Source organism: Lissotriton helveticus, chromosome 1_1 (assembly GCF_964261635.1).
Source record: "Lissotriton helveticus chromosome 1_1, aLisHel1.1, whole genome shotgun sequence".
NCBI lineage: Eukaryota > Metazoa > Chordata > Amphibia > Caudata > Salamandridae > Lissotriton > Lissotriton helveticus.
In genome coordinates, this window is record NC_136057.1 from 810,034,148 (window position 1) to 810,048,651 (window position 14,504).

Sequence of the window (14,504 nt, forward strand, 5' to 3'; positions counted from 1 at the left end):
GTAATACCAGAGGTGCTAAAACAAATTCAAAATGAATACGGTCCAGAACCTGCTTTAACTCTGGGTATGAAATTACTGAAAGACTTCAAACAGGTCTCGGCAATATTACTAGCCAACATAAAGGGGGAAGCAGCAAATGTGGCAATCCGCCAAAGGTTGAAAGAGACAGATATAGCAGACCAACCATTTGAACTTGCCAGAATCATAGAAAAATCCTATGAAGAACTAGGAAGAGATAGTTTGGGTGGGAAACCAGTGAAACCCCAACTAATTGAAAATCCTGAAAAGGTATTTATTAAAAATAATGTAAACACTTCAAAAAAGAGCTGGGATGGAAATAAACAATCCACTCCCAAAGAAAAAAGATTCCAAACCAGAGGAAGGTCTCCTCGGTGGAGAGAAAGATCTCCGGATCAAGGACACAAGGACACAAGTCTCCCCAGAGGGAGCCCTCTGAGAAAAAACACAATCTTAGAAATAGGGATAATCTGAAGAAACCTGATAGATATCAAGATATTGATACACGTCCATCTCGATCTTTTCAGACTTCCTCGCAGAAATCGGAAAGAAGAGGACGGTCAGAACACAGGGAAGAGCACGTTAAGTCCAAAGACAAAGAACCTGCTCATCAAAATAAAATGTTACAATTTCCAAAGAAAAAGGTAGCCAGCATCAAAGTAATCAAACATGCCGAGGATCCTGAGGACTCAGCTGAAAAACGGAGAGTGGGCTCAGACAATGCTAGACAGCGCAGCAGAAATGAGCATAGCTCGCAAGATCCACAATCAAGCATAAAACGCTTTGGGAACAAGTAGTTCTTTTACAAAAGGAACTACAAAAGACTCACGTGATACATACACTGAGTCATCAACGTGATGGCGTTCACGTTGTAGGGAATTCATTGGCTGATGAGGCAGCAAAGTCAGCTGTCCTAACGGCTTCCGTAGCTGCCATCACCCGGTCAAAAACAAAAATAGACAGCGAAATATTGCAGGCTTCAGCGCTACAGGGAAAAATGCATTAAAAACACTCCCGAAAGGCGTTCCAGTAAAGTACTCATACATAACTGATGCGAATAATGTTCCATTTGCTCGAATCCCTGGAGTGGGGGATAGGGCAATTCCAAACATGGAATATAGGTTAGGACTCATTATAGCGGCACACGAAGGGCTTGCTTCTGTACATGCCGGCGTTTCAGCCACAGTATCATTATTAAAACAGAGATACTGGTGGCCACACATGGGAAGACAAACTAGGAACTATGTTCTAGAATGTGAAATATGTCAAAGAATGAAGGTATCAACAGTGAAACGACCAGCACAGACACCCCTTCTAATCTCAGATAAACCATTAGCCTGTGTTTACCTGGACCACTGCGGTCCCTTACAAAGGGACGGTAACTATAAATATATCATGGTCGCAGTGGATTCATGCACGAGATTCATTTGGATGTGGCCCCAGCGTTTGGCTGACGCCAGAACTGTTATAAAAGATTTTCGAGTCTTTATCGGCACATACGCAATTGGCATGCTACATTCTGACCAGGGTCCTGCGTTTAGCTCTCGAGCTTACAAAGACGCCATGAACAGCATGGGCATTGCATTGCGGTACTCTTGTCCCTTTCATCCTGAGGGAAACGGAATTGTGGAAAGAAAAAACCGTGACATAAAGCAATCTATAATGGCAAAGGTATTAGGTTCGGGAGCTGGGTGGGTCAAACATTTAATAAGTGTCTAACGTAGTCTTAATAATCTGCCAAGAAATTCTCGGAGAGGTCTCAGTCCGTACGAACTATTGTTTGGGACTAGAATGTTAATCCAGGACCTCGATAGTCAAACTTCAGTGGTTAAAGAAAAATGCTTTGATATCAAAGATCGTTTGGCTATTTTACGGGACTTAAACGAAAAGAGGAAAGATCAGAGCAACATAAAGTTGAAACAACAGCCAACAACCACTGAAGAGAAACCACCTGTCCCAGCAAGGCCTGTCTGGATTCCAAAAATCGTGGATCTGGTCAGAGAGAAGATCGCGGTAAAGAAGGAATTTGGGCCTTCTTACAGAAAAGCAGTACCTGTCTTGTCTGTCAATGGGACAAGATCAGTAGTATTACCGCCCCTTGCTGGTAAAAAGGAGAACCGAGTTGTATCCATCGACCTGGTTAAACCACAATCATGTGGCCGATAACAAGTAGTAGGCCAAGTTGACTCCCAAGAAGTAGTAGAACACCAAAGTTTGCTACAAATACAGAGGTTCAAACTGAGAGACTAATCACAATTGATAAACCTACAGTGAATCAACAAGGACTATGCAACAAAGCCATGGAACTTAAACCTCTTGAAACCCAAATCAAAATCTTACATCAAGAAACACCAATCTACAATGATGTAACCATTGACTATGCTAATGAAACAAAGCAAATTCCAAAAGCGAAAAGGAATCCAGAAGCAATTGAAACAATTGACAGAACAGCATCAGGCTACTTCATCAACTTCGATGATTTTTCTGAGGATCCAAGTGAACCTGAGGAACAGCCAACAACGAAAACTTTCAAAGATAAAGCAAAGGAACTCTTTCACCAACTACAAGAAACATATCTGATTTCTCCATGGATTGAACTTTGGGTGGCACTAGGAGTATTCATCCTCATACTTTGGCTCATCATGGTACTATGCTTGGGACATTTCATTGAGGGAAAATATGTTACAATGGACACAGCAAGTCAGAAAATCAACGTGGTCCTGAAACCACACAAATCTTCACACATCGAGAAAAGAGAACTTTCTTCAGTGAACTTCACAGCCAATCCTATACCCGGTGGGGTAGCATGGGACAAAACTGATTACGAAATCTATGGTCTGGTTGAGCTCCTGAAGTATCCTCATCAATTCAAGATTTCATTGAGTGACTTTGTAAAACCAAGCACATTCGCTGATGATTGGGACTTTGAAAGTATTAATGATATGATGTCTGATCTAGTGATGACAGCTACATTTACAGAACATGATTATTTACAGGGTTCATCTAATTATGACCAGATGTATTGTTTTAACCACTATGGTAACCATTATCTGCATAAATCTGCTTAACCTAGAAATGTTTTAAATTATAATCAATGGGAACATTGTGCAACTCCACCAAAAGGAAGTTCGAAAACTTTTTATGACAAATATTCATACTTTTCAGGGTTCAACACAAGCAATGCAGAAATATTTTATTTTAAATTATCAAATAAGACAGGAATGAAAACGGTGCTTACAAATACAAAATGAATCTATTCAGAGACATTTTTTGAAAATATGAAAACATTCGGTTTTGATTTCTGGAACAAAAATATTGAAACAAAGACAATCTGGGGTACAAGAGATTGGCAGGTGCAAGGTATAGAATCATTATTTAGAGCCTGCATGATCCCAGAACAAATTATATTCTTGAATGATACAATTCAACAGACAACCTGTCTTGGCCTAGCCAAAATTAAAGACTTGAACATACCGTCTATTCCAAAACCAGCACCTGACAGTAATAGCACTACAGATGTTGAGATAGACGTATCCCATATCTTAAACCAAAACAGAACACTTCCTGATTGGAAAAAATGGTTGATCTGGCCCACAGACACAAATAATTGTCAAGATAGATTCCTGAACAAAATACAGGGGTTCACATTGACCAGGCCAGACCCTAGATACTCCCAAAGACAACATCCAGGGATAGTAACTACTTACAGTGTAGGGAAACTCTGCCTCGAATGGCTACAAACATCCATACTGGCAGAAATTAGGCAACACTTGACTTTACTTAAAGAAGGTGCTGACTTGCATGATTTCATTATGGGACCACGCAAACAGCGTCAAAAACGTTTCATAGCTGCCTCTATATATGCAGCTTACAACGAAGCTTGGAAAGTAACTCAAATTGAAACAGCAGAGAAAATACGGGAAATTGACCGTGTTAATTTGGAAAAATCACTTTCTGTTGTGGACAATGGGTTAATGACTCTGTCTTCCAGAATATATTCACTGGACAGTATTGTATCTTCTGCAATCGATATAATAGAGCAAGACTTACTGATGTTGCAACACGGTCAGTCCCAATTACGTTCTATTGTACAGCTTGGCTGGACGTTACAAAATCTGCGTTCAGGCTATGTGCCTTGGCGTTTAATCAACACAACGTCATTATTCAGTATCTTTAACCTTACTGATACACAAATCAGCTTGGCACAAAAGGGTGCTGATTATACAATTCTGAGCATTGAAAAACTTGAGAGATTACCATTGACAATGTCAGAACGACCTGTCATTGAATGGATAATACACGGAATCATAACTATTCCAATAACGACTTTCCAGTTTCGGTACTGCCAAAAATATATACAGGCAGGCCAGTATGAAAGGTTGGGTAAAGGATACATTAAGTCAACATGGAACTTACCTTATACATACACATGTTATAGTAATAAAGGACAGAGTGTATTTCTTAGTGGCAATAATTGTGAGACATCACTAAGTGGTATACTTCTGTGTAAAGGTATAAGTTTGCATGGGGCCTGTGAAGGAACTTCAAATAACCTTTCATGTCACCAACTCGACACACCTGCAACACAAATAGAACCATTCTTTAAAAAACTTTCTAACAGGAGTTACATTCTAATTGTAGATCACATATGTTGTGGCTTGCTGCCAGGAAAACCTTATCTGGTAAGCGGGACTTCCATGGTCATTTGCTGTGAGCGAGTATTGTTCCCGAATGACACCCCAGACAGGGAGGGAAGGTTATGGCCCAGTTTGAAAATCTCTTCTATTCGAATAGATACTTTAAGCAGAATGAAGACTGTGCTCCTACAGATGCCAACCCATTTGACGTCATCAAAAGAAACGTATGATCTCCAAGTTGCAAGGACAACGGGAGAGATACATGCATTGTTATCAACAAATTGCCCCCTACACTTCGCAGAAATGCTAAACGAAATCTTAAACATTTCTGATACAAGTGGTATCGCGAGTGTATTTAAGACAGTTTTTTCGGGACTGTTAACCCCATTCAAAGCAGTCCTGGGTATTTTTCCAAATTTCGTCCATTCCATCTTTGGCGGACTTCCACTCCTGTTGGGACTCGTAGCAGGCATTTTATTTTTGCTACTCTTGCTTCGTTATGGCAAGCCGTGTCACAGACAAGACTCCAGCAACAATGGAAGAAACGATCCTAGCTATACGCTACCGGGACCGCATAACTAAAGTCCTTGGATTAGCCCGGCTAAGAGATCTAAATATGACCTGGTTTCTTTCGTTCAGACCCATATGGCAGAATTGTGTTATGCCTGTATTGAGATGCATGCTATGCGGCGAAGAATGCGTGTTGGACACCTGTCTTACACTACAATCAGAAGTACCATTGGATGCAGATACTTTGTTGGGTCCAGTAAAGGCTCATGCATTGTGCTGTCCCCAGCGGCTACCTATCCTGATGACGGCATTCGTGGAGACTTCACCACTACGATTGAAGGGTAGTGAAGTACAGGATGAGAGCAGCATCGACCAGGTACGACCTTCTGTAAGCAGTTCTGATGAAACCATCCTTGAAAGCGAACATGCGCATGACTGCATGGTAGCGACATTTTCCAACCTAGTCGAACTTTCAGCAGAAGCTGTAGACTGTTTTTTCGAGAGTCTGTCTGAAATGATGTTTTCACCAGAACAGAGAGAATAACTTTAAACAAAATTGCACACGGTGTTCCCTGAACTCTGAATTTGGCCTTCAGCTTTGTGAAAACAAAGCAAATGTGAACTATTTTTTTCTCTTCTCCCCGGAAAAGCAAACACTTTTTCCAAATCCAAAATATTTACCTTTTTGGCACTTATCTTCTGCTTAGAGTAAAACTATTCCTAGAGAACAGAACTTCTATTCTTAGGAACTCTAGAGACATTACATTACCTCAAACTCTAGCTTATATGCAAGTAATTGTATTTATATGTGATGAGATGGTCTCGCAATTTTTTTCTGTATTAAGAGCCATTTCATGTGTAATTTCGCAAATCATTCATGCTGATATAAAATGTGCATCTCCTTTTTGAATGATTACACTACTTGAATGCATACAGTACCTATACTCATTTCGTGTATTTCGCATACGCCATTTTTAAATACAAAATTGTATTTTGGGGTGGTTTGGTATACACATGCACTGTTAGTTATGTTTACTATTGCTTAGGTTAGTAAATATGTACATAAAATCGTGGAGTGGGTGTAGTGTGTTTATCTAGGTACCTATATTGATACTCCTATTCCTGACCCTTGTCCGGACATTAATTTACTAGTATCCATACAACGGCACAGAAACCCGTTTTCAGATTAAGTCATAGCGCATGCTGTCACATTAAGCAAGCACTATTCCTCCAGCCCCCTAGAAAGCACACCGAGTTCTCAAAACAAACCAAACCTCCAGCAGACCTGGGAAATCCCCCGCAGCTATTGTTTTGATTTCGCTCGAGAACTCCTGAAAAGAATGAAAGAACGACCAGTCCTTATGACACTCTTACTGACGTCTTATGTCCATCCTTACATCAAACTCGGCACCTTTCAGGTATAAATATACCGACGATGCCCTAAGCAAACACACGGTGGTGATGAGCTTGGAGCAGCGCTACTTGCCGGAGAGCCCAGCTGATGCAGGAAGCCCACGGACGCTGCCCCTCCCTTTTGACGCGCTGAGAGAGACGCTGTCTTTTCTCCTGCCGAGAAATCCAGCCTCCGGCGTTTCCGGCTTGCCCTCGCGGGTAACTGGGATACCGAATCCTGAGAACGAGATACCAGCCCTCCTACCTTCTAAATCCCAGGTACTGAACTGACTAACCCCTTACAGAGAATTCTTGAGTCAGATTCTTGGCAAAGTAAACTTAACTTAAACTGCTACTTATTTACTCCCGCCCACGTATTAGGCTTAGGTCAGGTACACCGGGGTAGGCGTAGTTAGAAGCACCAGTTGAGTACGATTAGTCAATGTATATATGTATGTATAACTTTTATCCATTTTAAGTATCATATGGCTAAGAAACCATATCAATGCTTTTACAGTATTATTTTATAATCCTGCTTTTACTGTATGCATTTTACTTAACTATAAGTATTGCAATAATAGCGATTCATTTCTCTTGTATGAGAAAAGAGACTGATCAATAAATAACACCTTTTTATTGAACACGCCCGTCTCTTCTTTTCTCTACAAACTGGTGGAACAAAGAATGCACGTACTGACTGAGTAAAATGATTGTCTTTTGTTTTCACACGACTCTAGAGATATACTCTTGATTAGGGAGAGCAAAGTTGTCATGTTCTATGGTTGTCAGAAACTAAATCCCTTCTTGTCTATCCAGGGAGGTTAAACTCCTCCTTGCCTATTCGAAAAAGTTTCTAGTGAACTCTGAGCTAGCTGGCACACACAAAACTTTAAGTCTAATATCGACAGTAGAAGACCTAGTTAACCTCTGTCCTACGTCTATACTATTGAAGATATTATTCCAATGCGCAGAGCCTATTGGGATAATAGGAACTACACTACAGTTCAAACTGAAAGACTAATCACTTTTGATAAACCTGCAGTGAATAAAAAAGGACTATGCAACAAAGCCATGGAACTTGTGCCTCTCGAAACCCAAATTACAACAGTTCGTCAAGAAACACCTGTCTACAATGATGTAGCATCAGACTTTACTAATGTCTCCAAGAAAATTCCAAAGACAAATGAAAATCCGTAAGCAATTCCAACAATTGACAGAACTGCATCTGGCTACTTCATCAATTTCGATGACTTTTCTGAAGATCCAAGCGAGCATGAAGAAACGCCAGCAAAAAAAACTTTCAAAGACAAAGTAACTGAACTCTTTCATCAACTCAAAGAAACCTATCTGATTTCTCCATGGATTGAATTTTGGATTGTGTTAGGTGTACTTTTCCTCCTACTTTGGCTCATCATGGTTCTATGTTTGGGAAAATTCATTGAAGGAAAATATAGTACAATGGACACAGCAAGTCAGAACATCAACTTGGTCCTAAAGCCTCACAAGTCATCTCACATCGGGAAAAGAGAACTGTCATCAGTGAACATCACAGCCAATCCAATACCCCGTAGGGTAGCATGGGACAAAACTGATTATGACATTTATGGCCCGATTGAAATCTTGAAATATCCACACCAATTTGAGGTTTCATTAAGTGACTTTGTAAAACCAAGTACTTTCTCTGATGATTGGGACTTTGAAAATATTAATAATATGATGTCAGATTTAGTAATGTCAGCAAAATTCACTGAACAAGATTATTTGCAGGGTTCAGCAAAATATGAAGAAATGTACTGCTATAATCATTTTGGTCATCACTATTTGCATAAATCTGCACAGCCTAGAAATGTTTTTAATTATAACCAATGGGAACATTGTGCAACACCGCCTAAAGGCAGCTCGAAAACATTTTATGAGAAATTCCCATACTTCTCAGGGTTTAACACAGGTGATGCAGAAACGTTTAAAATGTTAAATAAGAAAGGAATGAAAACAATGTTGACAAATACTAAATTGATTTATTCTGAAACATTTTATGAAAAAATGACTACATTTGGTTTTGAATTTTGGAAAAATAACATTGAAACAAAAACCATCTGGGGTACAAAAGAATGGCAGGTCCAAGGTTTAGAAGCATTATTTAGAGCCTGCATGATCCCAGAACAATTAATATTCCTGAATGACACCATTCAGCAAACGACCTGTCTTGGTCTAGCCAAGATAAAAGACTTAAATAAACCGTCTATTCCGAAGCCCATACCTGATAGTAATAGCACTACAGATGAGGAGATAGACGTATCCCATATTTCACACCAAAACAGAACAAATCCTGATTGGAAAAAATGGTTGATCTGGCCCACAGACACAAATAACTGTCAATATAGATTCCTGAACAAAATACAGGGGATAAAACTGAACAGGCCAGACCCAAGATACTCCCAGAGACAATATCCAGGGATAGTTACAACATACAGTGTAGGGAAACTATGCCTCGAATGGCTACACAAATCCACACTGGCTGAAATTGAGCAACACTTGACTTTACTTAAAGAAGGTGCTGACTTGCGTGATTTCATACTGGGACCACGCAAACAGCGTCAAAAACGTTTCATATACGCCGGTATATACGCAGCTTACAACGAGGCTTGGAAAGTAACACAAATTGAAACAGCAGAAAAAATACGAGAAATTGATCGTATTAATTTGGAAAAATCACTTTCTGTTGTGGACAATGGGTTAACGACTCTGTCCTTCAGAATATATTCACTGGACAGCATTGTATCATCTGCTATGGATATAATAGAGCAGGACTTGCTAATGTTACAATAAGGTCAGTCCCAATTACGTTCTATTGTACAGCTTGGCTGGACGTTGCAAAATCTACGTTCAGGCTACGTGCCATGGCGTTTAATCAACACAACGTCATTATTCTCTATCTTTAACCTTACTGATAAACAAATCAGTTTGGCACAAAAAGGAGCAGACTATATGATTCTGAGCATTGAAAAACTTGAGAGATTACCATTGACAATGTCAGAGAGACCTGTCATTGAATGGATAATACACGGAACGATTACAATCCCAATAACAACTTTCCAGTATAAGTATTGCCAAAAATATATACCAGCAGGCCTGTATGAAAGGTTGGGTAAAGGATACATCAAGTCAACATGGAAATTACCTTATACACACAAATGTTATAGTAAAGGGAAAAAGGAGGTATTTCTTAGTGGTAACAATTGTAAAAAATCACTAAGCGGTACACTTCTGTGTCAAGGTATTAACTTGCATGGAGCCTGTGAAGGGTCTTCAAATAACCTTTCATGTCACCTTCACGGCACTCCTGCAACACAGATAGAGCCATTCTTTTTTTTTTTTAAACCTTTATTTGTACAGAAAGGATATACAAATCTGGGCCTACAACCAGTCCGGCCGGCCACGACACGATAGAGCAGTCAAGAAATCCAGAAGGAAAATATACAGAATCGATCATAAAGGAGCGCAATCAATACAGCCCAAAAAAGGGGAGGGGGGGGGAAGGATCTGGACGGCCCGCAAACAGGAACAAAGAAGGTTAATTTTTATGATATTACGATAAGGAGTATAACAGGCTCGGTTACAGCATAAATGAATCTGGGTTCCCAAAGCAAACCAGTGGCTACAAGAAAGCTAAAGGGCAGCAATGCGGAGGAGTGTCACTACAGTATACATCAGTATGAAAACAGATGCGGTTAACACAAATCAACATTCAATTAGACTCATCTTATGCACAACCACCACCCAGTAGTACATCGGAAACAGAACAAAGGAACCGGAATATTGACATCACTAGAACTAACCCGTCATACTAACCTTTGGGAAAAGAAAAAAAGGAGGAGGGGAAGGAAGAGGGGAAAAAGAAAAATACAGACTGAAAGAGAAGAACGCCGCGCCGATACAAGCACCCCGTAGCAAGGACACATAAAAGAGCAGGATTATTAGCAACGAGGAAGGGATGGGAGTCGCAATTGAAATGCAGCATAGCCACAAGAAGGAGAGCAGCGATGATACAGACCCCACCCCAATCGTACCATGGGAGGCAGGGACAGGCGCGGCGCTCCTATAAGGGACACAAAATGGCCATAGAACTAAGGAAAATAAAACAGCAGATAAGACCCATCCCACCCATCCCACCCAGCACCCCTGCAGAAGGCTACGGCCTACCCCCCCAGCAGCGTGCCTGTCGCCCTAAATCAGAACCCGAAATGTAGTGGAGACAAGAGAGAGAAGAGGAATAAAGAGACAAAAAGAAGGACATGAAGACAGAAAGAAGTGGGAGGGAGGAGTAAAGGAGCAGAGACAAAACGGTCGGCCTCAGCCCTCCGCCCAACCATACAATCGTAATACGTTTAAACGAAAACGACACAATCTCGAGCGTCATAAAACTTACAAGGGGGTCACCCACAGCACTATGTATACGGGCAATTGCGCCACGGATCTGTACACCAGCAATCCACCGGGAGCAATGTATCTCACCCCAGGCCTTTCTTAGCCACAATTACCACCCACCACATGACAGCGGGAAGTGAGCAACTCGGTGCAGGGCAGTCACACGAATGAAAAAAATTCCGATAAAAACGTAGGCCAGGGAGGTCAGTCCATAGGCAAGAGAACAAAAGTTCGGGTATGCAGTTCAAGTGTCCCAACAATGTTAACAAGGGCAGTAAAAGACAGGAGTTCAATCTCGCCGTTCGGGAAAGCGGGGGTTCCCCTGCAGTGCGGAAACACGACCTCATCAAGGCAAAGATATGCAGCAGTCCACCATGCTTTTCGGGCACTCGGGTAGGATCGGGCCCCAGTACGATATCCAAGTCCCCGAACTCCAAACATTGAAGCGCAGGAGGTTCCAAAGCCACTTGCTTGCAGACCTGTCGACGGACAGCGGTAGTAACCCTCGTCGCGACCGAGGGGGGCGAGGCAGTGGCATCACTGAGACGAGAGGGGACCATGAAGAACCGTCCATCTAAGATGGCGGCGGACCGCACCGATCTCCCAGGGGCACCGGGGGCCAAGGCCGCATGCAAGGATCGTAATGCGTCAAGAACGTCGCCAATTGTAGGCTCACGCACACATGTCCAGGCCCCCGTGCAGTCCAGCAACCCAAGTCCGCCGTCTTGAGGATATCCACGGCCTAGTTCGACGGCCGCCATTTTGTAGATTCAGCCTCGTCACCACCCTCCGCGACTCTCGGATCAGTCCCACAGATGCGGACTCCCTCAGGTACTAAGGGGGTCCTGCTAATGGCAGCCTTGGTGCAGAAAGGAGAGCCGCCAAAGTCGGGGGTCCGCCTGTACTATCGCTGGCGTGTCTGACGAACAGAGCCCGGGCGCAAGGCTCCAGGGCGGATGGACGGAGCAGCGGCGGGGGGACCCCTTCACACGATCAGTCCTCGGAGCACCGAACCCCGTACCAGCCTCACGGTCGCCAATGCAAGCCCGGATCAGGACCACCGGGATGCTCGCACAATGGCCTCTCGCCAGTGGCTCACTCTCTCGGCCGGGGCCGACGTTTACATCAACGCCAGGCTGGGTCCAATAGGCGAGGCCCCGGTCTCATCACCGCGGAGGCCCCGGTCCCTCCGGGGGCACAACTTCGGAATCGCGGCACGCAGGAGCCTCCAGGTCAGACGGTGAGTAGGAGCAACACGTTACGTTTCTGTTTCTTCTCGAGTGTGTCGTCTCGGGGCAGGATGTGCAGCAGGATATGCGAGTCAGGCCAGAAGCGATAGAGCCATTCTTTAGACAGCTTTCCAACGGCAGCTACATTCTAATAAGTGACCACAGCTGTTGTGGCATGGTGCCAGGAAAAGCCTATCTCGTGAGCGTTAGTTCCATGGTCACTTACTGTATGCAAGTATTGTATCCAAAAAGCAGTCCAGACATGGAGGCGGCAATATGGCCTTCTTTGAATATCTCTTCTATACGAATTGATACTTTAAGCAGAATGAAATCCATTCTTTTACAGACAACTGTGCCATTAACCTCGTCCAAAGAAACGTATGATCTGCAAGTTGCAAGGACAGCGGCAGAGATACATTCCCTATTATCAACAAATTGCCCCGTGCATTTCGTAGAAATGTTAGGTCAAATCTTAAACATGTCTGATACCAGTGGCATCGTACATGTATTTAAGACAATTTTTTCGGGACTGTTAGCAACCTTTGAAACAGTTCTGGGCATTTTTCCGAATTTTGTTCATTCACTTTTCGGCGGCCTGCCTCTTCTTTTGGGACTCGTAGCAGGAATTTTATTTTTGATCCTTCTGCTCCGATATGGCAAGCCAAGCAACACACAAAGCTCCAGCTACAATGGAAGAGACGATCCTAGCAATACGCTACCGAGACCGAATCACTAAAGTCATCGGATTAGCACGGCTAAGAGACCTGAATACAACATGGTTTCTTTCATTCAGACCCATCTGGCAGAATTGCATCTTACTTGTGCTTCGATGTCTGCTATTCGGTGAAGAATGCATGTTGGACATCTGTCTTACACTACCATCAGCAGTACCAACGGATATCGATACCTCGGTAGGTCCGGTAACGACTCATGCATCGTGTTGTCCCCAGCGGCTACCTATTCTGATGACGGCATTCGTTGAGACTTCACCACTACGAGTAGGTGGCGGTGAAGTACGAGAGGAAAGCAGCACCAAACAGGTACAACCTTCTGTGATCATTGCTGATCCCGACATCGATGATAGCAATCATTCTCATAGGTGCACAATTTCAACCTTTTCGAACTTGGTCGAACTTTCACCTGATGTCGTAGACCAATTTTTTACCAAATTAAATGATGGGGCGTACATCTCGCCCCGCCCAATCGCACAGCTAAATTGCGCCACCTTGGCGATAATGTAATCCTCCATAATGGTCCAAGTAATCCTTAAATTTCAACTCTTTTGGTCAACACTTTCTCAACTTTTTGTCAACTGTTTTATCCGAATCCACACGTGTAGTGTAAATGCCATTTCCCAAACTTCTAATGTTCCAGCTGTGTCCATCCGGACCTCTTGAAAGAACGCGAATAGTGCAAAATTCGTAAAAGGCAGCGTTTATTCAATAAAATACCCAATGCATTTCGGGCATAAATGCCCTTCTTCGGGGGTCACTGTGAATAATCAGAAAACACATAATCACCAATTATTATTTGTCATTTAACATCTTAAGTTTCTACATGAGGCACAAAAATGCTGTATTACGTTGTGACCCGAGCCCATTCCCATCATGAACCCCTCCCGCCATCTCGGCGCTGCTGTAATTCACATCAGCAGCGTCGTTTGGCAGGTATGTGCAAAATCGTTAGGTTGAATATGTTTTCTTGGGGGGTGAAAGGTGAGTGAACTATTCAGTCAGGTTAAAACAAAGGAGAGTAGATCATTACGTAAGTAGTGGTGAATAGAGGGTGTAAGAAGGGGAATGTGAATGCATTGTTTAAATAGAGCGAAACGCCAGGGGACAAGCATGCATATTTAAATGCAGGGAAATAAGTATTAAAAATGTGGAGAGTAAAGGTGAAGCACTGTTTACGGAAATTAAGTATATACTGATTGTTTTTGGTAAACCACAGGGGGTAGAAACGGAAGGAATAAGGGAAGCTAACGGAAATGCATTGCTTGCATAATGATAGGTAGCAGATATGGTTGAGGACTGTGGGAGGATATAACAAAAAGCAGGGTTAAAATCAGGCAAATGTTTGAGTTTGAGATGGTGGCAAGCTACGAGGACAAGGGGAAAACAGTTCCTATGGATAAGAAAGGGGTTCATGATGGGAATGGGCTCGGGTCACAACGTAATACAGCATTTTTGTGCCTCATGTAGAAACTTAAGATGTTAAATGACAAATAATAATTGGTGATTATGTGTTTTCTGATTATTCACAGTGACCCCCGAAGAAGGGCATTTATGCC